Here is a 26,567-nt window from a genome sequence, read left to right as displayed (position 1 = left end):
TACCTGCTTTATCTTCTGGATACCCTCCTCACACCCGAAGTCCATATAATATGGACTTTTCTTCATTCACTTAAATGTTCTCACTTATCATAGTGTGTTATATAATACATGCACATTCATCACTTTCTACCCTTTAATCAACGATCTTCCATACTCCACATACTTCACCAATCAGTTTCTCATCTTATTCACTCTATGCGACCCACACACACATACTTTTGACCACTTGAACCAGGTGACATCAACAGAGCTCAGAGAAAACTTTTCGTAATGGCCGTGTGTGATGTAGCCTTAATGAACTGTACCGATATCAGCTGAATATAATTACTGTGTTTTCCTGTAATGTGCGATTAAATAAGACTTCAGAGTGAAGGAGCAGACTTCCACTGCTGTCACTCTTTTCACACCTTATCCTATGTTTCACACTTGCCCGTAAACCCTTCACTCCCGCGACGCATTTTTTCGTTTTGCTTCTGTTACCACTTGATTTATTCAGCTTGGGAGAGACTTTTCCTTTTTACCTTCCTTCCAGACACTTGTTTTTACCTCGCCACACACACACACACTGGAGAAGAAAAAGAGCATCATCATCAACACTGTGATACAACATCCGTGGATTGTTCACATCTCTCTTCCTCTTCTTCACTCTCTCCATCATTTTAATCAATATCATACTATCATTCATCATCACCCTTTCATGATTTTCCTTCACAATTTCTTTTTTCACATCACATACATTCTCTCTGACTGATATGACGAAGTGTTATATACAGTGTGGTACAGGATTACACTGTTTGTTCTATTGTGTCGTCAGCTGTGTTATGAAAGCTGTGTTTGGGATGATGTGCAAAAAGCTTAATCAGTTATTTGTATTTCTTTCTATGTACTGGTGGAGAAATGCTGTTGCTTTAACTTGCTGGGGCAATTTTTAAAGCCCTGTGTGTGACTATGGTTATCCCTGTTCCGACATGTTCGTTGCGTGGCTGTTGTGTGCTGATGTGACAAACTGTTCTACCCATGTACCTTTACGGTCACTGACGCTGATGCTTGTTATATGGTTGCTGTTTAGGTTATCTAGTGTTGATACGGTGTTCCTTAGGTTAGTGCTATTATAACTGCGATCGCAAAAAGGACACGCATCCCCCCCTTTCCTCATCTTTTAATCCCATGGTAAGAGTACCCTGTATGGTGTATTTGGTCTACTCCTCGCTGTTGAAAGCGCTCTGTAACGTGGCTGGCAGGCAAACCATACTTAGGTCTTATTCCATCTTGAAGGACCGTAGGAAATTTTACTCTTTCGCCCTCCCAGTTTTGACAATACAGCTGTTTTTCTGTCCTGTCTGACTAGTGTTGTGTGCGATTGTCAAGGTGGGTGCCCACTGTCAAGGTGGGTGCCCATGCAAGGTGGGTGTAGTTATGCTAGTATCTTATGTATTGTCTGTAAATCTGAGATGTTCTTCGTCATGTTGAACGTCAGTGTCTGTGCCAGGCCTACGAGTAGAGAGTCTTGAGGCTGTGTTCTCGTGAGTTGGGTAGGTTTTGTAGCACTACCTTAATGTTTTTTTCTGCAAACGGAACGTTAACGTTCACTTGTACATTACTGTTGTCACTTGTTTTGGTACTTGAAAGGTACAGCCTACAGAAACTGTAACTGCTATACGCATGCTGCCCCCGTCGGAGCCAAGTGTCCAGAAAGTTTAAGAGTAGGAAACCCACTTACGTTCCTGATAGTGTCTTACATGGTAAGATTAAAAAAAAAAAAAAATCCGGTATCCTCTGGATATACCTGTAGAGTACACTGCCTAAAGAAAAAAAAAAAAAAAAAAAAAAAAGGATATGCCAGGATGGGTGCGAGTTTTGGTAACAAACGAAACATCGCCTAAGGTCTCAGGAGGACTGGTATGCATTACTCAATACTATCTGTACAGTGTAGCTTTGTGTTTGTATCTTTGTGTTTCATGCATATTGTGGATATATATATATATATATATATATATATATATATATATATATATATATATATATATATATATATTACTGTCAACTGTATGATGATGTGCTGTTTGTCACTCCTGGTACTATTGCTGCCATTAGCCTAAACGTGGTTGTGGGTGCGAGTGGAATGATGTACAATGTTAGGTAAGGCGTTATCTGGTGTTGCTTGTTGCGGTAATGAGTGACAGTCGACGTGAGGGGAGGAAAGAATCAGTAGGAGAAAAGGGGATATAGCGGGGCAGGGAAGGGGGAAGAGGGGCAGAAGGGAGAGGGGGAGAAGGGAGAGGAGGAGGAAGGGAGATTGTTAACCCCTTCACCACGATGAGGTGGTTTATGGTTTATTTTTGCGTTCCTATACAGCTTGTTGGAGTGGTCAGACAGCCTTAATCAGCTCCTTCCATAACACAGCTAAACACATGACTAAAGTTGTATGGAGACTGTCACGAAAAAAAATAATACCAACGTCACCGGAATGGAGGGTAAAGGGGGGAGGGCATCAGCTTTGTGGGTGTGTGGGGTGGGGTTGGTGGATGATGTAGGGTGGTTGTGTGGGGGGTATGAACTGGGCTGGGGTGTGAGTTGTAAAAACAGGCGAGCGAGGTGCTGTGGGGTAGGAGAAGGGGAGAGGAACATTTGTTATGAAGTGGGAATCGTTTGAGGGAAGGAATAAGGTAGGTGGAAGAGGTGGGTGGTGGCATAAGATTTGTGTGTATGTAAGGCGGGAAGATTGCGAAAAAAAAAAAAAAAGGGTTGTGAGGAGAGGGGAGGAGGGTTGTGGGGGGAGGGGAAGAGGGTTGCGGAAGGGAGTTATGGGGTGGGGGAGGGGGTTGTGGAGTGGAGGAGAGGGTTGTGGGGTGGGGGAGGGGATTGTGAAGGGGGGAGGGGTGTGTAGGTTGGGGAGGGGGTTGTGGGGGGAGGGGAAGGGGGTTGTGGGGGGAGGGGAAGAGGGTTGTAGGGTGGGGGGGAGGGAGTTGTGGAGGGGGGAGAGCAAGGTGGGTTGAGAACATTGTTAGTGGCAAAGGAATTTGCCTTGGGGGGAAAATTATGTGGGTCAGGAGCGGAAGATTATTTTTGTCTGTCGGTGGGGGGAGGTGGACTGAATAGAGAGGTAACGTGTGTGTGTGTGTGTGTGTGTGTGTGTGTGTGTGTGTGTGTGTGTGTGTGTGTGTGTGTGTGTGTGTGTGTGTGTGTGTGTGTGTGTGTGTGTGTGTGTGTGTGTGTGTGTGTGTGTGTGTGTGTGTGTGTGTGTGTGTGTGTCAAAAACAATACCACAATTGAGAAAGAAAGAACTGGGTGAATTATTCATGCTAGTGCAGAACACAAGATTAAACAATGAGGATGGAAGCTCTAAATTTTCAAGAATATTAGAGACAATAGAAGATCTTGGGAACTACAAACTCATGAAAAGAAAACATAATGAAGACACGCAAAAGAAACTCACAAGAATAAAGTGTAAAATTCAGTTTTGCAACAAAGGCATTGAAAAATTGGAAATGAATAAACTTTTCAACTCTTCATATATCAAAGAGAGCATTCCCACTGGATTAAAAAATAAAGAAGCCTCAGTGATCGTACATCATTATGGTCCAACTATAAGAGGAAGATTATTAAACTACAAAAAGACTATTGAAGAATTACATGTTAAAAAATGGCTAGCGCAAAATCATGAGCGTAAGTGTTACGATTCAGAGTTCATTTGATATTCATCATCAGCATGTAATAACAGGTAACCTAGACATAATACAAAATATTAGACTACGAAAACTAATGAAAAAAGGACTGAATTATCGGGAGGCTAGAGGAATCAACTGGAAACAAGTGAAAGAAAATGTTAACATCGCAGTCAAAAAATGTGCTGCAGAATGGTGTAAACTAGAAGAATTTAATGAGTGTTTTATGATGGAATCGAAAGTAAAAGTCATGCAAAAAGTTGATGAAAAAATCTGCAAACTCAAGAAGTACTATTCTAGAAGGAGAATGCCAGAACCAGTACTCAAAGATAAGGAAGCATTGAAGGATCTTGAAGACTTGCACAAGTCGTATGTTTTGGTCCCAGTAGACAAAGCACATAATAATATAGCAATCATCTGCAAAGTATACTACATAAAAACATTTTTACAAGAATTGGGCATGATACCTGTAGATCAAGTCTCCGAAACATATACAACAGTTAGTAGTAATGAGAATACTATAGTTGAAATGCAGTCATCATACTCTTCTAGTCACGGAATCAAGGTAGATGATAAGAAAAAATTACCATACATACATAGTGTAGTATAGTAAAAATGCATAAAGACCCTGTAATATTCAGATTTATAATTTTCTCCGGAGTATGTGCAACAAAATCACTGGCAAAGAAACTATCACACATTTATAAACTGATTTACAAGCAGCACAAAAGATATTGTTATAAACTAAATTGCATGTGTGATAACTCAAAAATGTGCAGAAAGGATATTGCTTCCATTAACCACAACAGAAATGCAAGAAACGTAGCAACATATGATTGGTCAACGATATACACGAAGATCGAACACAACGATATAAAAAAGAAGTTGGAAGGGACAGTGCAAGTTGCTTTTAAAGGACTGAATAAGAATTTGATCGCAGTAGGTGAACACGAAGGATAATGGGTAAATAAAAGAGATGGCAAAACTTGACGTTCTCAAAGGATCAGATAAAAGATATGACAAATTACCTGGTAGAAAACTGCTTTTTACTTGTGGAAATATGATTTTCAAACAGTGCATAGGAATACCCATGGGAACAGACCCAGCCCCATTCAGGGCAAATCCACTTATATAGTTATGAATTTAAGTGGATGGAACGAATGTCAAAAGTTCAATATTCAGTAGTGAAGAAATTTAACAAAACTAGACGATTCATTGATGATCTAATATCCTTAAACAATGATGGAGAAATGAATGCAAGGACAAAAGAAATATATCTAGAAGCATTAGTATTAAATAACAAGTGCTCGTGGGCCCTTCAGGCCCCTCGCACTTGCTCCTGCGGAAGGGTCTCGCATTTATGTGCTGTTCTAGTGTAATGTTGTCACTTTGATTTTTTGTAGCTAACCAACTGACCGTGTTATTTGCAGCTTCGGGAATGGAACCCAAGTTGTCCAAACGCAAGTCCGAAATACACACACAGACACACGGCTACTGCTATTATATACTGTATTTTAGTTGTACCTATGGGCAAAAAATTCTATGGAGATCCTACGCCGGCCACCGGGAGTGGCGTTTTTTGGTCAAAATGTGATCGCTCATTAAATATAGTTACAGTTTTTCAATCGTAATGAGACCAAGTTTTTTCACATCAGCGAATTTTTTGCGATTTTTGTGCCAGTTTTGGTGCAATTTGAATGTGCAGTTTCGGCTGCCCAAAACACACACACACACACACACACACACACACACACACACGGCTAGTGCTATAGTATATTAGAAGAAAACACCGACCACTGCCAAGTAAGCTTTTTGGAAATTAATATCAAAATAGAAAACAAAGTTATATCAATAAAACTATGATAAAAGATATTATTATAATTTTGGAATTGTATCATACCCAAATTTGTCGGGAAACATACCTAGAGTTCCAGTGTATGGTGTATACACGTCTCAATTGCTACGGGTTGCAAAGGCAAGTACTGAGTTTGGAAAACTTTACTATAAGAATCCAACAGATCACAAAAAAAATTCCTCAGTCAAGGATTTATCAAAACAGAATTACGTAAGACATTAAAAAAACGTATCATCGTCCCCATAACCCCTTCAAACACCTGAAAGGAGAAAAAAAAAATCTTACAAGAGAAATACTTGATTCTGCTACTGATACAAGAGCATCCCATGGCCGTCGATGGGCAGAGGGTGCTCACGGGATCCCTCCGGCTCTGTAGCAGATTAAGACCGACTACAACAAAAACCAATTATACCTACCAATTTGGACTCGACTGGATGCTAGTCAATCGGCCATAACAACAACAAACTATTCCTCTCAAATACAACAACCAGTTACACCTACCAATTGAGACTCAACTGGATGCGACTTAATCAACGATGACAACAACAAACCATTCCTACCATACTGCACTCCACTGGAAATGGCATATTTGTCCGTCCTTTTCATATATATATATATATATATATATATATGTGTGTGTGTGTGTGTGTGTGTGTATTATATACTTACGAAAAGACTCACTAGGCCTATGTGAGAAATGATGTGCATGTGAGAGGATGAAAGTGAGAGTGCAATGATAGGGCTGAATGTGTAATGAAGGGCTGACGAGTGTAGTCAGTAGAATGAGGCCGTATTCTTGAAACCAGAGGGGTATTTTTAGGATTTCTTCCTATTTACTGTGCATATTAGACGTTGTTATTCTTCTCTGGTATATTAATCATTGACGCCCACACGCACAGGCAAACTAGGCACATACTTACAGTTTCTTCTCAAACTGACATGCATAACTCAGCCCTAATGAATATTTTCCACCTCGTACCCAGCCAAACTCGAAGCATCAAACGTGAAAGCGTTATCTTTCGAAGGTGACGTGATAAATCTGACAGACCTTCAGCTAAGCGTATTAAACCTGCATGGTTTTCGTTGACAAAAGCCCACGCGCACAGTACAATACACACAGGATCCCCACCGTGTTCAGAACGTGTGCAAATAGAGATGCAGCGATTTGTTTGGCCTGGTAATTATTTAATAATCCCTCAAGAGGCTGGTGAAGCTGGACTGGTTTTCTTGTGGACATCAACTGCATACATAATGACACCGTATACAAGATAATGTTAGCGTATCACACTGAAAAGAGATGATGAAGTGTTAGGAAGCCTCATTAAACTTCTCATGGTACGGAAAAGATTAGTATGCAGTTCTGTTTATTGTTCTACTCTGTTCCAGCCAGACGATTTTATTCAGCCAAGAGTGAGTCATAGGCACCTGTGTGTAAACCAACGAGAATGCGTACCTCGATGGATGTACTGTGTTTTCACTGGCAGAGATTTCCAAACATTTCTTCCTGAGCCGCTTATTTTGTGTATTACACCTTAATTCTTTCTTTTCCAAGACATCTATATTTCATTCCTGCCCTCTCCAGACGATTTCATTGATTTTTAAAAGAACCCCCCCCCAAAAAAAAAAAAAAAAAGGCGAATGAAGGAAATTTCTAACACGTTCAGTTCGAAGAATCTCCTCAGTCTAACGATCGTTTGGAGGTGGCAAGAGTAAAATAAAACATGTCTTCATAGTGCATGGATTAACTCTAAGCCTGACGACGTCTATATTGCTTACTTTTGCTCTGCAGATGATTTGATTGGCAGATGACTTGATTAACTCAATGTGTCTATTTTTGAACTGGAGGGGTTAGGTACCGTATTGCCTTCATGAACCTCTTCAACACCAGTGACCTCTCCAAGAACGAATAACATCGTCCGGCGGCAGCAAAAAACAAACGACAAATAAAGCCTGCCAACAGTCCCAATGAAATGCAAAATGGTCTCCACACCGCTACAGCACCTGACTTACTTCTGTCAAATATGCCACGATGATTAATGAACAAGCAGTAATATTGGTTTCCTAGATTTGTGTGCTTTGTGTGGCCTGATTTTTAATCCTATCAAGCACTTTAAAACGTCCCCCCACCACCACCACCAAAAAAAAAAAAAAAAAAAAAAAAAAACAGGTAATTGCCCAGTGAAATATTGAATCAAGTCTGAAGGAGGACGAGGAGGAAGAGTCGCGGTCAGTAGGAATGTGCAGTATGGTGAGGACGTCATACAGGCATTATCAGGTGTGGCGTGGCGGACTGTGCAGGGCAAGAGAGTGTTGTATTGCGCAGTGTGTCAATCAATTCACCACCATGATATAATTAATTCCCCCTACACTACAATGGTGTTATTCAGTTAATGGGAGATGGAGAGTGTGCTAAGGGGTTAATGGAGTTCTGTTCCCATGCATCACAGTGTCAGTGATCTCTCGAAATGAAGCCATCGAGTGGCTGCAATAATTTTAAAGACGATAACGTGTAGAAGTATTGTATCCACGTCACTACCAACATATCACCTTTGAAATTACTCATCCTGCCTCAAGACAGATTATTCCAGCATCGGGGAGACATGTTGTGTGGTGGTGTGTGTTATAGGAGTGTGCTGTGTGGTGGTGTGTTACAAGAGTGTGTTGTGTGGTGGTGTGTGTTATAGGAGTGTGCTGTGTGGTGGTGTTACAAGAGTGTGTTGTGTGGTGGTGTGTGTTATAGGAGTGTGTTGTGTGGTGGTGTGTTACAGGAGTGTGTTGTGTGGTTGTGTGTGTTATAGGAGTGTGTTGTGTGGTGGTGTGTGGTACAGGAGTGTGTGTGGTGGTGTGTGTTGTGTGGTGGTGTGTTATAGGAGTGTGTTGTGTGGTGTGTGTTATAGAAGTGTGTTGTGTGGTGGTGTGTGCTATAGGAGTGTGTTGTATGGTGGTAGTGTGCTATAGGAGTGTGTTGTGTGGTGGTGTGTGTTATAGGAGTGTGTTGTGTGGTGGTGTGTGTTACAGGAGTGTGTTGTGTGGTGGTGTGTGTTATAGGAGTGTGTTGTGTGGTGGTGTGTGTTACAGGAGTGTGTTGTGTGGTGGTGTGTGTTACAGGAGTGTGTTGTGTGGTGGTGTGTGTTATAGGAGTGTGTTGTGTGGTGGTGTGTGTTATAGGAGTGTTTTGTGTGGTGGTGTATGTGACAAGAGTGTGTTGTGTGGTGGTGTGTGTTATAGGAGTGTGTTGTGTGGTGGTGTGTGTTACAGGAGTGTGTTGTGTGGTGGTGTGTGTTATAGGAGTGTGTTGTGTGGTGGTGTGTTATACAAGTGTGTTGTGTGGTGGTGTGTTATACAAGTGTGTTGTGTGGTGGTGTGTTATAGGAGTGTGTTGTGTGGTGGTGTGTTACAGGAGTGTGTTGTGTGGTGGTGTGTTACAGGAGTGTGTTGTGTGGTGGTGTATGTTACAGGAGTGTGTTGTGTGGTGGTGTATGTTACAGGAGTGTGTTGTGTGGTGGTGTGTGTTATAGGAGTGTGTTGTGTGGTGGTGTGTTACAGGAGTGTGTTGTGTGGTGGTGTGTTACAGGAGTGTGTTGTGTGGTGGTGTGTGTTATAGGAGTGTGTTGTGTGGTGGTGTGTGTTATAGGAGTGTGTTGTGTGGTGGTGTGTTACAGGAGTGTGTTGTGTGGTGGTGTGTTACAGGAGTGTGTTGTGTGGTGGTGTGTGTTATAGGAGTGTGTTGTGTGGTGGTGTGTGTTATAGGAGTGTGTTGTGTGGTGAGTTATAGGAGTGTGTTGTGTGGTTTTGGTGTGTTATAGGCGTGTGTTGTGTGGTGAGTTATAGGCGTGTGTTGTGTGGTGAGTTATAGGAGTGTGTTGTGTGGTGAGTTATAGGAGTGTGTTGTGTGGTGAGTTATAGGAGTGTGTTGTGTGGTGAGTTATAGGAGTGTGTTGTGTGGTGAGTTATAGGAGTGTGTTGTGTGGTGAGTTATAGGAGTGTGTTGTGTGGTTTTGGTGTGTTATAGGAGTGTGTTGTGTGGTGTGTTATAGGAGTGTGTTGTGTGGTGTGTTATAGGAGTGTGTTGTGTGGTGTGTTATAGGAGTGTGTTGTGTGGTGTGTTATAGGAGTGTGTTGTGTGGTGTGTTATAGGAGTGTGTTGTGTGGTGTGTTATAGGAGTGTGTTGTGTGGTGTGTTATAGGAGTGTGTTGTGTGGTGTGTTATAGGAGTGTGTTGTGTGGTGTGTTATAGGAGTGTGTTGTGTGGTGTGTTATAGGAGTGTGTTGTGTGGTGTGTTATAGGAGTGTGTTGTGTGGTGTGTTATAGGAGTGTGTTGTGTGGTGTGTTATAGGAGTGTGTTGTGTGGTGTGTTATAGGAGTGTGTTGTGTGGTTTTGGTGTGTTATAGGAGTGTGTTGTGTGGTGTGTTATAGGAGTGTGTTGTGTGGTGTGTTATAGGAGTGTGTTGTGTGGTGTGTTATAGGAGTGTGTTGTGTGGTGTGTTATAGGAGTGTGTTGTGTGGTGAGTTATAGGAGTGTGTTGTGTGGTGAGTTATAGGAGTGTGTTGTGTGGTTTTGGTGTGTTATAGGAGTGTGTTGTGTGGTGAGTTATAGGAGTGTGTTGTGTGGTGAGTTATAGGAGTGTGTTGTGTGGTGGTGTGTGTTACAAGAGTGTGTTGTGTAGTGGTGTGTGTTATAGGAATGTGTTGTGTAGTGGTGTGTGTTATAGGAGTGTGTTGTGTGGTGGTGTGTTATAGGAGTGTGTTGTGTGGTGGTGTGTTATAGGAGTGTGTTGTGTGGTGGTGTGTTATAGGAGTGTGTTGTGTGGTGGTGTGTTATAGGAGTGTGTTGTGTGGTGGTGTGTTATAGGAGTGTGTTGTGTGGTGGTGTGTGTTACAAGAGTGTGTTGTGTGGTGAGTTATAGGAGTGTGTTGTGTGGTGGTGTGGTACAGGAGTGTGTTGTGTGGTGGTGTGGTACAGGAGTGTGTTGTGTACTGGGATTTGGGTGTGCCAAAAGGAAGTGCGTGATGCGGCAAAAATTGGAAGGAATGTGCTAAAAAACTCTCTCTCTCTCTCCTGCTACTACTATTGCTACTATGGGAGAGAGAGAGAGAGAGAGAGAGAGAGTGTAATTCACCGGGTCGGTCAGGATCACTTGATGGTCGTGATCGTCAGCTTTTTACCCTCCCGGAAGGGAGCTGAGAGCTCATATAGTCCGATCTAAGGGCAAGGCTGTGACCTTCACACACACACACCCGTCCCCTTGCTCGAGGGGGACAGTAACCACCCACTTCATCAGTGAAACTTTTCGCAACCTGAGCGAGGCGCGAACTCCCGTCCACCAGTTGGCAAGCGAGAACGTTACCACTGCACCAGCGAGCGGTGTGTGTGTGTGTGTGTGTGTGTGTGTGTGTAATTCACCGGGTCGGTCAGGATCACTTGATAGTCATGATCGTCAGCTTTTACCCTCCCGGAGGGGAGCTGAGAGCTCGTATAGTCCGATCTAAGGGCAAGGCTGTGACCTTCACACACCCACACACCTGTCCCCTTGCTCAAGGGGGACAGTAACCACCCACTTCGTCAGTGAAACTTTTCGCAACCTGAGCGAGGCGCGAACTCCCGTCCACCAGTTGGCAAGCGAGAGCGTTACCACTGCACCAGCGAGCGGTGTGTGTGTGTGTGTGTGTGTGTGTGTGTGTGTGTGTGTGTGTGTGTGTGGAGTAAGTACATTGGGCTAAGTGTGACGGGCATTCAAAAGTGTGCCGGTGAAAAGGGAAGGAGAGAGTGAGGGTGAGGAGGTGGAAGGAATGGCCTGGAGGCGAAGGAGGAAGGGTGAGGGATGGACGGAGGGAGGGAAGGTGAGGGGGATATGGAGGACTAAGGAGGGAGGGGGTGACGGGCGGGTGAGGGAGGGTATCATTATGGAAGGTGGAGGCGTGAGGGGAAGGGAGAATGAGGCTGTGGCGGATGACGGGACGGTAAAGGTACTACGAGGGAAAGAGAGACGACGGAGAAGAAGGATGAAGGAAGAAAGGGAGCGAGATAGGGAGAGGATGGCAGAGAAGAGGGTAACAGTAGGAAGGAAGGATGAGGGAGGGGGTGAGGCAGGGTTGGTATTGCCTGAAGGGGTTGGGTATATTCCAATACTTCCCAGAGGCAACGGTGACCTTGTGGCATTAAATGGCTGGCGGGGATTGCGTACTGATGCCTTGTGGAGTCCTGAGCTGGCTTGGCATGGCGCTGAATATATTTACTTCATCTCATGTAGCGTAGTTGCTTCATGGACTGGTGTGTGTCCTTATTATTTATAATTAGTGGTTGTGGTGTGTCCATCACTGGAAAATACATTTAGTTCATCACTGTTACTGTGGTTGATCTTAAGTAGTCTTCTGAACATTATCATAATAAAGTATATTATATCCTTTAATTCCTCGACGTATGTTCTTACTTTAACTTTTCTATCTCAAGATTTCAATTTAAGAACCTGTAGGCTATATCTAACCCCTCTTGTTCGAAAAGTTTATCTTACGAAAAACAAAATCGTCTGAAGGTTGAAGGAATAAAATGAAAAATACGCCACTGGACTGATTGGGTTAAGTTAGCGGGTCCCACTGGGCATATTAACCTCCAGGCATGGACGCCGCAGGGTTTCATTTCGTCTACCGCCTGAGGATTTTTTGCGTGTGTGAGAAGAATGCTTCTTGTAAAGGGTATGGTTCTACGTCTCATGTGCACCAAAAGTATGTGGGCTAGAAATACACGATTGAAACTTTCTAGGCAGAAATGTAAGGTAAAATGTCTATCACACACACACACACACACACACACACACACACACACACACACACACAGAGCATAATTTATTCTACTTGGGTCCAGGTGGAAGGTTCAAGTATGTGAACAACGTGTGGGTACAGCATATTCTTTTTCTCTCTCGTGTGTTAAGGAAGGGAAAGAGGAGAGGTGTGGAGGCAGATGCTGTATGTAGTGTATAATCAAGAGGGTACAAACGCCACTGGGCTGGAGTCTGTATTTCTTGTGAAGGGACCGCTTACTTTTTTCTCTTTTTTTCAAGCTGCTCAACCTGAAGTGTCTCTGCAAAGCTGAACAAATTCGTTTTCGGTAAGTTAGAATAAAACCGGGAAGCCGTCCACGACCTGGAAGAAAAAGTGAGGAAGAGGTACAGGAAAGAGGAAAGCCAGGAACAGCACCAGTTGACAGAGGGTGGGAAAACAACCTGCCTTATACTTCACTGTACCTGACACTGAAGCAACCAAGTGTCAGGCTTGCTACGTTGCCGGAAGGAAAGAGAAAGAGAGAGAGAGAGAGAGAGAGAGAGGCGTGACAAAGCAAATTTCAAGAGAAGGTAGATTCAGAATTTACCATAACCTGCGCGAACAAGACAATTACACACACACACACACACACACACACACACCTGCACTCCCTTCATATCCCCAAATACTAGAACTGACATCCCCCAAACTGCAGACATCACGGCAAAAGTATTTCCAAAGTGACACTCTCCAGGACAGTATAACATGATCCAGACCTAAAATCACTGACTTGGCTTCATTCAACCTCCAGGCAGTTCCTCAAAGTCTCTCCAGTCATACGTGTTTGTCGTATTTCTTTTTTCCTTACAATCTCTTTTGCTTTTCTTTCTTTCTTTTCTTATTTTTTCTTCTTTTTACTTCAGTCCGATGGTTTGGTTCAGTTCAGGAGTGTGTTGTGTAGCAGTGTGGTGGGAAAAAAGGTTGACTGGTAAAGGTGGGGGTGTCAAATGGAAGTGCGTGGTGCTACAAACAGACTAAAATATGAAAAAAAAAATGACCTTCCTCTCTCTCTCTCTCTCTCTCTCTCTCTCTCACACACACACACACACACACACACACAAAACCTGATCCAGCCTATCTAACCATTAACCCCTTCATCCCATGGACGCCATTATTTTCACGTTCCTTTTAGACCATTTTATTTAGCGTACTGAGAGATTTTTTTTTTTCTAACTTGAGAGCTTAGACCCATCCTCTTCCCTGTTCCCTTCAACTCCCGGAAAATGAATAAAATCAGGAAAGAGGGAGATGAAAATGAAAATGAAAAAGTACATAACCGTGTGGAGGGCTGTTATGTATAAATGTGGCCTAATAGACATCGCAACACCTCCCCTTTAGCGATTTATTATATACATTGCACCTTCATACTTTCTTGCAAGCTATCTTTCTCTTTTAAATATCGACTCGGTTTGCGTTAATTAACATGAGGAAAATGACATGTAATATGTAGACTAAATCGCTGGAGAGATGATGTTAACGAAATCTCTCCAAAGTACCCAATCCACTCCACCTCCACCAGACCTCACTCCTTCCACGAAACTATTAAATTTCCCACCAAACCACCTTGCAACACTTGCAACACTCATTACTTCCTCTCCCCCCCTTTCTCTCTCTCTCTCTCTCTCTCTCTCTCTCTCTCTCTCTCTCTCTCTCTCTCTCTCTCTCTCTCTCGTTGCACCAGAAAACACATCCTGGCGCTACTGAGAATGGCCTTAAGAGGAAGTGAGTGAGGTGACAATGATTCCTACAAGAGAGAGAGAGAGAGAGAGAGAGGTGGTGGAAGTAATGAGTGTTGCAAGGTGGTCTGGTGGGAATGATAATAGTTTCGTGGAAGGGGTGAGGTCTGGTGGAGGTGGAGTGGATTGGGTAGTTTGGAGAGATTTCGTAACGTCTCATCCCTAGCGATTTAGTCTACATATTACACCTCATTATCCTCTGATATTAATTAACGCAAACCATGTCGATATTTAAAAGGTAAAGATAGCATGCAAGAGAGTATGAAGGTGCAATGCATATAATAAATCGCTAAAGAGGAGGTGTTGCGATGTCTATTAAGCCACTTTTATACATTACAGCTGCACACGATTATGTACTTTTTCGTTTTCCTCTGCCTCTTAGCAGATTTTTTCATTTTCCGGGAGTTGAAGGGGACGGGGTAATGTAGGTTGGGTCTAAGCACTCAAGTTCGAAAAAAAAAAATCTCTCAGTACGCTAAATAAAATGGTCTGAAAGAAGCGTGGATAGAAAAGAATGGCGCCCATGGGATGAAGGGGTTAATGATTAGATGGGCTGGATCAGGTTTGTGTGTGTGTGTGTGTGTGTGTGTGTGTGTGTGTGTGTGTGTGTGTGTGTGTGTGTGTGTGTGTGTGTTGTATCGTTCATATCGTTCATAAAGGCACCAACACTCTTGCCTGCTTTGACCTTGGTCAGAGAAGAATGAGCAGACCAAGAACGATATCACACGACATACTGGCGGAGTGCATGGGGGAGGGCGGCCTGGCGTGGTGGGAAGCAGTGGTGATGGCAAGGTGAGGAGAAGACCGAGAACGAGGAGGACAAGAGGTGAAGAGATGGAGTGGAAGAGTGCATGGGGGAGGGAAGCCTGAAGTGGTGGTTAATGGTATGGTACACGTAAGGCCTTGGCTGAACTCTGAGATTGAGTGGGATTGATATAAATTGATTTTGCTATACAGACATAACTATACCGTTGGATAGATAAATGTTAGATGGATGAAGATGGCAATTGGCAGACATATACGACGAAGACAGAAGTATATAAACAACATGATAAACAGAGATACATAATATTTATAGGCCATACATATACATTAATAATGATTTCAAAGGCAACTAGGTATTTATACATATACAATAGATACAGATGAATAAATAAAAACAGACAACAGACATTATACAGTCAGACAGACCTAAATACACGACAGATAACATGTCAGGCTTGAACAAACAGTAAAGGGGACAATCTGAAGAAGTAAGTGGCGATAATACCAGAGCAGAGGATGGGGAAATTATTACACAACAGGTAAGAGGTGAAGGTTGGTGCAGGTAAGGATGGTGGTGGTGGTGGTGGTGGTGGTGGTGGTGGGAGTGAAATACGTAAAAAGATGTCCTAACTAGAGGGTACGTGTGTGTGTGTGTGTGTGTGTGTGTGTGTGTGTGTGTGTGTGTGTGTGTGTGTGTGTGTGTGTGTGTGTGTGTGTGTGTACTGCATATCTATCTATCCACCCAGAGAGAGAGAGAGAGAGAGAGAGAGAGGGGGGTTAAGACCCTGAAGTTAAAGGTGAAGGACAGCGCTACATGTCAGTCATAAAACATATCAGTACAGAGTAGTGAAGTGATGGAAGGTACTGACGGAACAAAGGGATGTTGGAAGTAGAGGTTAGTGGTAAAACACTTGGTAGTTGGTGGTCAACAGTAGTAATGGCCAAGGATAGCAAAGAGGTCAGTGACAAAATGGTGCCGAGGAAAGCAGTGGACGACCTGGAAGTTTATAGCTTAAGTTGAGAAGAATGTTGATAAGTGTTGAAGGCTTGTGAGGATGATAAAGGGAGAAGTTATATTCTTTTTACTACAACGTGGCATAGAGTTTCATCCTTTTGTAGTTTATATAACGCACCTCAGAAGTAGAGGAAATACAGCATCACAGCTCTACAGCCTTTACAGAGCACTTCTTCGAGACCAGCGTCATATTTTAATGTTAATATATCGTTGCAACTCGGCCTTCTAACTGGATAATTGTTAAAATCAAAATGAATAGAATGACAACAAGCAGAGAAGTGTTACGTAAATTAGTTGATAGATCACACGGGGTTTGGCTAGAATGATGCACCTTGCCCGCGAAAATCCTTAGGGAGTGAGTGACTGCCCGGCCTGCTCCAAGTGATGATCCACACCTAAAATGGCATTAAGAGGAGTGGACGTTAGTGATGGAAGTAACAGACGTTAGTGTAGCAGGTTGGTGGTAAAAAAAAAAAAAATCTGGTGGTAAGTGGGGAAGGAGAGGGTTAGAGGTTAGTGGTGAAGGAGAAGGTTAGAGGTTAGTGGTGAAGGAGAAGGTTAGAGGTTAGTGGTGAAGGAGAGGGTTAGAGGTTAGTGGTGAAGGAGAGGGTTAGAGGTTAGTGGTGAAGGAGAGGGTTAGAGGTTAGTGGTGAAGGAGAGGGTTAGAGGTTACAGACAAAACAGTAATGAGAAGAATATTGAGGAGGTGCAAGGAAGTGACGGAAATCCTGAAGGTTAGAGTCTGGAGGTTATTGGTAAGTATAATGCTGAAAATAAAGGTGTGTGTGTTGGAGGTTAGTGGTGGGGAAGGCTATGAAGCTGGTCATGAGGGAGAGTAAAGAGGTTTGTGATAAAGACAGTAGGGAGGTTAGTGATGGGGATAGTAAAGAGGTTAGTGATAGGGACAGTAGGGAGGTTAGTGACAGGGATAATAAAAAGGTAAGTGATATGGATAGTAAAGAGGTTAGTGATTCAAACAGCATTAAGAGTGGCGTTAGAAGTGTTGAAGTTAGTGGTGAAAGGATATAGATATGAGGGTAAGAGTAATGGAAAGTGAAGATGATCAAGGTTACTAGTGATGAGCAGGGAAGAGGTTAGTGGTGAAGGACAGAGTTATGAGGTTGGTGGTGAAGGATAGAGTTATGAGGTTAGTGGTGAAGGATAGAGTTATGAGGTTAGTGCTGTAGGATAGAGTTGTGAGGTTGGTGGTAGAGAACAGCATTAAGAATAGAGGTTACGAGGTCAGAGAGAGGAAATAATGGTGGTGTGACAGGTGTTGAGATCAGTGAGACAGGAAACACTGAACAGTCAAGGTTAGTGGAGCAACACCGTCACCTCCATTATTAACCAACTACACCAAGAAACTCACCCACGTCAACACTCTCTCTCTCTCTCTCTCTCTCTCTCTCTCCCTCTGAGATACCTTTTTATCCACGAAAACCTAAAGAGAAAAAAAAAGAAAAAAAGCAACCCCCTCATAACCCGATTTCTATCCAAAAACCCAAGAAAACATTTAGAAGATGGTAAGAATATCGTGTTTTCGGGGTCAAGACAAATGTTAGGTGAGCGTAGCTGTGGTTGAATTACACTACACCCAGGCCAGGTGAAGTTTAGCACAATACCGTGGCACTGGGAGGGTAATGTTGTGCTGCAGCCGCGATATACTGCCTGCCTACTTTCGCTGGAGAGATGCGAGGCGAATATGTAAGTTTATCACACTCGTACATTATCTCGTATTTTCGTTTTAGTCTGGGGGATAAACGGAAGGTAAATGGCCAGGAAACTACATTAATCTATACGACTGAAAAATATATGTACCTTAAGCTGTATGTAAGGGGATACCTGGATGACCTTTACACACACACACACACACACACACACACACACACACACACACACAAAATCTCTCTCTCTCTCTCCCCACCTTATCCAGGCCACGACACAGTAAGGTACACTGTCTATCCTATTTTTATTCCCTACCCACAGCCTTGATTGATAGTTTCCTCTGACGTCACTAGGGGCCAAGGCTATGTATGCGTCTATGTATATGTATGTAAGGACGTATATATGTGTGCGTGTATTAATGTACGTAGCAATGAAACGATTGTACGTACTGCATATGTGTATTTTTTTTTATGTATCTGACTCTGGGTATAGGTTTAACGGCCTGCTCCCAAGGTCCAGTAGTCCTTCTACATACCATACACCTCCACATGTCACCACTTCGGCGCTAACACCCACCGTCCATAATGAATACATGCTAGGGCTGTCTGATACAGGACTGGTGTATTGGTATTAGTGAGGGTATTTTTACATGATAGCGGGGCTTCTGGAAGATCAGTAAAGTCTGCTTTATGAAATTCAAAGCTGTTCCCTGCCCAATGGAGGATACGAACCTGGGTACACTGGGACTGCAGGCCACCCCTCTATATACGAGTATGTTGCAGCCATGCATGTATGTATGTATGTATGTTTATAAAGAGAAATGTTGCATCCATGTATATGTGTACTGTACATATGTAATTATGTACCGTATGTATGAATGTCTAATATAGAGATTTATGTTGCACCCATTTATGTATGTATGTATGTATGTATATATGATCATAAAGTTGATGATGATGCTGGCGGGTAACTCCTCTATGGGCGGACAATAAAATATATACCCATCACGCTGACGCCTTATTTGGCACGACGGAGGGACACCACTTATTATTCTCGGGGAAGTGACCCCAACCCATCCATGCCAGGAACTTGTGTACAGGTGAGGGAGACTTGTGATCTTACCACAACACACACACACACACACACACACACACACACACACACACACACACACACACACACACACACACACACACACACACACACACACACACACACACACACACACACGAGCATAAGATATAAATGATTCACAAACGAACACCTACTACTAATAAGTGTTTTCGGCAGGCAGAAGTAACGTGTGTGCCTTTCAGTTACAGAATAAAAACAGCTAAAACAAAACAAAGAGGAATCAACCTACAAGGTTCCTCTTAGATTATCGTAGTTCTGTTAAATGACCATGATATTTTGCAAAAAACAGAAGCTGCCGCCAAACTGGGTAAATATAAAACAGTGGTGCAAATCTGACACATAAGTAACGCTTTGGACACTGACGGCACAACGAGGGCTTCGGTGTGCTGGCAGCATGGCACAATTAATAGCTGACACTCCTCCACAGGCCATACACACGCAAATAGCCAATCACATGCCAAACACAGTTATAATAAGTGACAAGAAAGAAACTGAATGAGATGTATTGTTTGTACATCGTGTCAACAAAGAAGACGGATATTCAAATTCAAGAAAGCCCTATATGGCTCTCATGATAACACTTTCAAAGAATATTAATCACAGGACAGGTTTAAGATATACAGGAATTTTTGACAACTGCAGGTCAAGTCTCACCTTCAAGAAGAATCGATTAAAAAGGATGTATAAAAAAACAAACAGGAACACAACAAAATGCGTATCACAGAAGCCAAATCCTACCACATAAATCGAGACCTACTGCACATAAATATATTGTCTACCTATCCATCTATCTATCTCCATATATATACAGTATGTTCTCGGGAACTGTTTTTGTAGACGACGACCAAGCAAATATCCCAATTAAAAGTCACCGCCCAAACCAAAACTCAAACACTAAAAAAAAAAAAAAAATATATATATATATATATATATATATATATATATATATATATATATATATATATATATATATATATATATATATATATATGAGGAAAAAATCTAGGTGAAAAACAGTCACCACACAAGACCAAAAACCGACTGATATTGACAAAAAACAAACAAACAAAAACACCCAAAATTAAATCAACAACAGTAATATAAAAAAAATCTGTCTTCACACAATGTATCACGAATGTGTCCTGAAAGATGGGCATTGATGAAGAAAAAGGCACTGCAGGAGAGGCCGAGAACGATGAAGGTGTAGCAGCCGAAAATTAAGTACCAAGCAAGCCAAACAACACCCCAAAACTAATAAGAATAATAAAAATAATGATAATAATAGGGACAAAACCAGCAGTAAAGAGTGTATGCCACCAGTGTTTACTGAACGGTTGCCATGACAATAAAGAGAATGGGAATGCAGCAGAGGCGCTAGAAGTTGATGCTGTAGCGGCCGAAAAAATAAATATACAGTATACAAATAAATATACAGTATACTGCACAAGGCAACCAACACCCGAAAACCCAAATAATAATAATATGCACTAATAATAATAATAACAGAACCACCTGTAATGAACGGTGTACGTCACGAATACGTCCTGAGCAACACCCATGCCTAAGATGAAGACGGTAACGCAGGACAGACCGAAGACCAAGCAGCTGCGTCGGCCCAGGGGTAAGAGGGGTGTGCTGTCTACGTCATCCATCATCTTTAAGGAATCAGTGGGTCTCGGCATTAACACTCAGGCTATTACGACTCACACGCAGCTGAATAAAACAGTCTGACGTTAGATGGTATGAACTAAGAGAGTTGTCCCGACTGTGAAAGGGTTATCAGTGACAGTATTAAGACCCTCAGGCTCCTATGACTTACTCTCAGCTGAATAAAACCGCCCTGCACCCATGTCGTCCATTGCCAGTCAGGGAGTTCACTCAATGAATCGGCACACCTAAGCCCCACCACTCTCATTACGTATTTTCTGTTCCGTTCTTATTTCCAGACGATTTTATTCAGCTTATGAGAGACTTTTCGAAATGGAGAGGGGGTTATACAGCCTTGAATGAATTGACTTTTTCGTTCCCGACCATGACAGGGTTAATATATCAACACTCTCTGGCGCTTATACTCAATCTGAATAAAACATTATGGCATATGCAGGAAAAAAAAAGAAGTCAAAGAGCTGTGGTAGGCGTGTGGTTGGTCAGCGTACTTATCTTTCAATGCGTGACTCAGCCCCGAAGCTTGGCATGACAATCACGCCTCGGCGGACATGTAAAACAGAGGGTGGTGGCATGTGCCGTTATTTGCCTTCATATATTCGCACACAATAATACCGACTCTGATACAAACACAGTCAGTACAATACTAAGACTTTTATAAGCATCAATCTTCCTCCAGACACCACTTATTCGTCCTCTGCTAGCATGGGGATGGGTCCATTCTGGCCATCACTCTCCCTTCGAGGAAAAGACTCTGGCCTAAAGTGAACCTAATATGGACTGAAAACCATGCAAAAATAGAATACAAGAGCTGTCTCGACCATGAGTGGGGTTACAGTATCAGTACTGACACTTCGGTTCCCATGATTCACTCTCAGCTACTGTAAATATAATCGTCTGGCTTGGCTGCAAAAAAAAAAAAAATACCACAGTAGAGTTATCCAGACCATGAGAGGGTTAACTTTAGCACTTAAATTGGGACATGGGTACGGTTATGGTCAGTTCCTTAAACCCTTCAGTCAGATGGCATTTTATCTTCTATCTCTGCCACCTTCAGACAGTTTTACTCGGTTTAGGCACAAACATCAGGCCGTGAAGGAATTACCATCACTGCAAATGGTGTCTTCAGAGCTTAAGAAAATCGTCTGGTGGCAGCAAGAGGGGAAAAAAAAAGTGGGGGAAGGGGGGAAGGAAGAGAAGAAAGGCTGCCTCAAAACTGCCTCAGAATCTCCAAGTAAATAAGTAGGTAAGTAAAACCAGTGACTAACTTACCATACGAACAAAATAAATAAATAAACAGATACATGAACAAAACAAACCCGTGTGGCAATAATGTACCCACAAAACTGGTGTGGCAAAAACAGACTTCACAAAAACAAAACCCAAGTAAAAATAAGAAAAAGACAAAAAAAAAAAAGGAAAGACGAGCAACAAAACCCAATAAGCAACGACAAAAAACTAACACTGAAACAAAGTATATAACACAAGGCATATCAAACCAAGGAAATAAAAACAGACCCAACAGTGGAAAGAACTACCTACCCTACAGATACAACCAGAAAACTAAAAAAAGAAAAAGCTGTCCTCAACATTATGCGCTGCGAAGGCGTCCTGTGTACTATACTGTATAAGATATACATATAACGAACGAAAGAAAATTAGTAAATATAAAGCAAAAGAAAGAAAACCGGTAAATATATAGCGAAAGAAAACCAGTAAATATATAGCGAAAGAAAACCAGTAAATATATAGCGAAAGAAAACCAGTAAATATATAGCTAATGAAAGGAGACCACTAAATATAAAGCTGAAAAAAAAAAAAAGTAAATATATAGCGAAAGAAAGAGAACCACCTGTAATCAACGACGTTGGAGACGAATGTCTCCTGTACGGCGGGCATGCCACACATAAAGGACGCAATACAGGCCAGGCCGAACACGATTTTGCTGTAGCGGCTGAAGTCCCCGAAGAAGGTTAGCACTTCGTCCACGTTGATCGCAGCAGCACCCATTTTTACCAGTGTTACTCGAAAGGTCTACTCAACGGCTCGGGACACCTTAAATGGAGCTTGATTTCGGGCGCAGGTACGGCCGGGGAATCGAGTCTTTTCCTAAACCTGGGATGCAGGTAATCAAGGTATGGAGTACCTTCCTAGATCTGGGACGTACGTCGGAGGGTATTTTTCTTACGTTTGGGGGTTAGGTACAACAGCCATGGTTTTGAATTATCTTCCTATATTTGAGACGAAGATGCAATCAGGAAGTCGAACTCCGGTATCTTCCTACTGTAATTAGGAACGTATGAACAATCACAGTATCGATATCTTCCTAAATTTGGGATGAGAGTACAGCCAGGGTATTGGCAGTCTTCCTCAATCTTGGTGAACAGAAAAACAGTTCTAGCCCCGACGCACAGAAAGCGCAAACTCAATCCTCACACACGCAGCGAGCGCAGACGGCTTTATCTTCCCAAACCACTGGACAACACGCCATATCAGTGAAAAATAGCTCATCAGCTCTCGCGGCTAATCGATTACTGGAGAGGTTAGCTGTAGCACTAGACACCCCTTCCTTACAACTGACCATGGGACTGATATCGGATGAAGTGCTTGTTATCATGAAGGTGGTTGTCTTACATAACTGATACTGAGTTTGAGTGATTTGTAGTCTACTTTTGGGGAGTACTGAGTGGAGTGATAGCGTAGTACGGTAGCCTACTTAACATACCCCTTCAGTCCCATGGCATTATCTTATTCTTGTCACCTCTATACTAATTTTTAAAACTTTGGGAGACCATCTGCACTGGCAAAGCTAGAAACTGTCTCCATGAACCCCTTCACAACCAGACTTCTCTTCCTAAGCCCAAGAAAATAATCTGAGGATACCAGGAACAGAACGAAAACCACGGCAAGGTACTGAGGTACTCCACTGGTGCTGGCCCTCGGAGTGGCGGGGGGGGGGGGGGAATGTAAATGGTGAAGGGTTGTAACATACAGGGTTGGAGGTTCTTGTAACCAATCTTGAAGTCGAACAGCGAGCGCCTAACAATACGCAAGTTTCACCATTTTTGCTTTTTTCTTTTCTTTTATATATATATATGCAATATGAAGGATACACAAGTTCTTATAAGTCCATCTCAGGAAAAAAAAAAAAAAAAAAGGCGTGTATTTCCAGATACCTGGACACATATCACTTAACACAGACGTGGTGGGCAGAGAGGCAGACACAGATGTATGTACATAACGTTCCACAGCTGAACACATGCGTACTTAGTTGCTTCTGCCAACAAATGTGTACTGAGATGATGATGATAGATCCCTGTCTCAGTCTGTTTGTTCATATAAATCTGTGTCTGTTAATTGAATAACGGTAATGAAAATGTTTTGGGGGATATTATGAAGATATCTAATGGGTGCTCGTACTCATCCAGGATATGAATTTATTACATTCTGGTGACATTTCATCAAAAAAGGACACTGGTGACTTGGTGACTGTGGGAGGTGATCCTCTGTAGGCAAAACACTGAGCATCAGTCAAATAAAATACAGCTTACAGCAGAAGAAGGCTTAGGATTACTGATTACTGACGGCACGAGGGTTATGGTTGAAAGCCAGCACACCCTCCTGTTCAAAAAAGTATCTCCTTAACTGAAATAAATGGTCACACAACAATACTACACAAATTACGTCACCGATTGGAAAAATAAACGCAATATGGCACCTTGTGCAATTACTTTCCTATCTACATTCATCGGTGAATTCTGCCACCACAGGATGAATACAAGCTGTGTGCAGACTCATCCTCATATCACCTTGCTAAAAAAACAGCACATTTCTACCATTTATTTGTCTTCTGTGAGAAAACTAATTATGCAAGTCTTTATGTAACAATATAAAAAGAAGATACATTTCGTATGTCTTCTGTCGGAGAGATGATCAAAATGTAAGTATCTAAATTTTGTGTGTCTTTCGTGAGTATAAATTATCAAAGTTTTTATGTAACACAGTAAAAAGTATCAAAACTTCGCGTAGGCCATCCAGCCATAGACATTAATTGTTATATATGGCTCTCCTTTAAAACGAGAACCCACAATTTGTACTGCGGTTAATTAAAACTAAACCAAATTACTCTGGTCTGGAGAGAATTTACAGCAACATTTCACACCAAACCACATACGGATAATTCCTTGGTACCGACGGTTTGATCCCTGCCATCCGGATGACATCGTTTTTAGTGCACTTTTACTGTTAGCAGACGATTTACTTCAACTTAAGAAACGACGCTGGTACTGAAGAAGTTTCTCAAGACTGGATCTAACCCCTCCAGTGGGAAAGGTCTATCCTCCGATGAATAAACTCGTCAGGAGATGGCAAGAAAAAAGAGAAAAAGCCGTGCCGGGTTGAGTCATGGAACAAGAGGAGTCGTGCAATCAAAGTGCAGGTCGTTGACACGTTATCTGACGCCCTTGAATACCTCGTGTGTTTGATTTGTATCTGTTTGCAATCACTGTAAATAAACCGTCTCACTCAACTGTATATTTAGTGTCAATAATTAGCGTCAACATGAGGCCTACAATTCCTCCGCGTCTACTTCACTCTTAGGGCACATCCGTCACTCATGCCTGGCGCATCATAGCACAGAGAAACCTACCAGGCCTGTCTCTGGCGGCAACTAATAGCCAGCAGAGGGAAGTGACGGGTACAAGAGGGGAAATGCTATGCGAGCCTCTGTAGCTCCAGTACATAATATAGGTCCTCTTGTAGCGCAACTGTAACTGAGGCCCGTATTCTGTATGGTGTAGGAGACTTCCCAACACCTCTTCCTTGGCGATTTAGTTTGCATACTACACCTCAGCATCCTCTAATATGCTATTTGTATTGCGTTAATATCAACAAAATATGCATCAGAACCATACAAGTGGGTACTGAGTGTCATGGGCTGAATAAATCGCCGAGAAAAGTGTACTACGAAATCTCTCATGCCGCTCAAGGCAGTATGCTCTTCAGTTAGGGACGCCGTCTAGTTATCGCTGCCTTATCAGTTGGGTTTAGTATATATCAGGCTCATAATCTCTAGTACGTCATCCCCAGAGAGATTATATTCCACTTCGTTACAACCCGTAAGCCAATTTGTTAAAATAAAGGAGATATAAAGGATTTAAAGTTTCAAAAATTGAAAATTGGCTATAAGTCGGCCATCTTGGATTTTTTCAAAATTTCGAAATGTCAGGCATCAACCTCCTATATGGCCATGCAATCATACAAACTATGAGAAAATTCTAACAAATTGTTTCTGAGATACGGCGTGGAACGGACGAACGGACAACGGACGTACAGATATGACCTAACTTAAGATTCCACTTCGTGAGAAACGGTGTGAAATAGTAAAATATAAAAACTACATGCACAAAAACGTATCAGAAAACAGTAAAGGCGTTAAGTGCACAATGAATCGCTAAGGTATGAGTGTTACGAGGCCTCCACAGCCGACGACAATACGACACTTATAATACGACCCTGAACTGACACACATGCCCATCCACCCAGGCGCGTTTTTCATTTCAAAATTACTACTACAATCTTACTTGGCCTAAAGCTGCCTTCTCTACATACTGAATACTAACATGACGGAATTGAGAAACGCTAGAATGATGCTAGTCACAAAGAAGTGCTGTGAGAAGGATGTACGGCTGGAGGTACGTGGATTAATAGCAGAGCGAAAATCTGGGCCAAGTTAAGGTGAAACAACTAAACCAGACATTTTTATTCTGCATAGGGGTGATTGAGAGATTTGGAAGGGTTAGACCAAGATTGAATTATCCCCTCCACTGCTAGGAAAACATATAAAGGCAGCAGGAATGAACTGGCCTAAGACGTCAAGGTGGTGAACGGGTTGACGGCTACTGAACGGCTTGGTGATATTTAGATACGTTTTACCATGCTGCATAGTAACCTGGATTATTTCTCACACACAGGATATATAAATACTAAATATATGTCGTGCCTTATTATTATTATTATTATTATTATTATTATAGACAAGGATTGTGGAAAGTGTTAAGAATATATGGAGTAGATGGGAAGTTGTTGAATGCTGTGAAGAGTATGTATGATGGTGCTAAGGCTGCAGTGCGTGTGGATGGTGAACTAAGTGAATTTTTCTCTTTGAAAGTTGGGTTGAAACAGGGATGTGTCATGTCTCCATGGTTGTTCAATCTGTAATGGATGGGGTAATAAAAGAGGTACAAG

General features: G+C 42.3%; 1 protein-coding gene across 2 annotated transcripts in view; it reads right to left on the bottom strand.

Annotated features, from left to right (window-relative positions):
* Positions 1 to 26,567, bottom strand: part of LOC145417459 (organic cation transporter protein-like) — a 330,895-nt gene that overhangs the window by 119,215 nt on the left and 185,113 nt on the right. The window lies entirely within an intron of this gene.

The sequence above is a fragment of the Coenobita brevimanus genome, chromosome 110, assembly GCF_032717465.1.
Source record: "Coenobita brevimanus isolate Jiangsu-jjx chromosome 110, ASM3271746v2, whole genome shotgun sequence".
Classification (NCBI taxonomy): Eukaryota; Metazoa; Arthropoda; class Malacostraca; order Decapoda; family Coenobitidae; genus Coenobita; species Coenobita brevimanus.
This window is presented reverse-complemented; position numbering and strand designations above follow the sequence as displayed.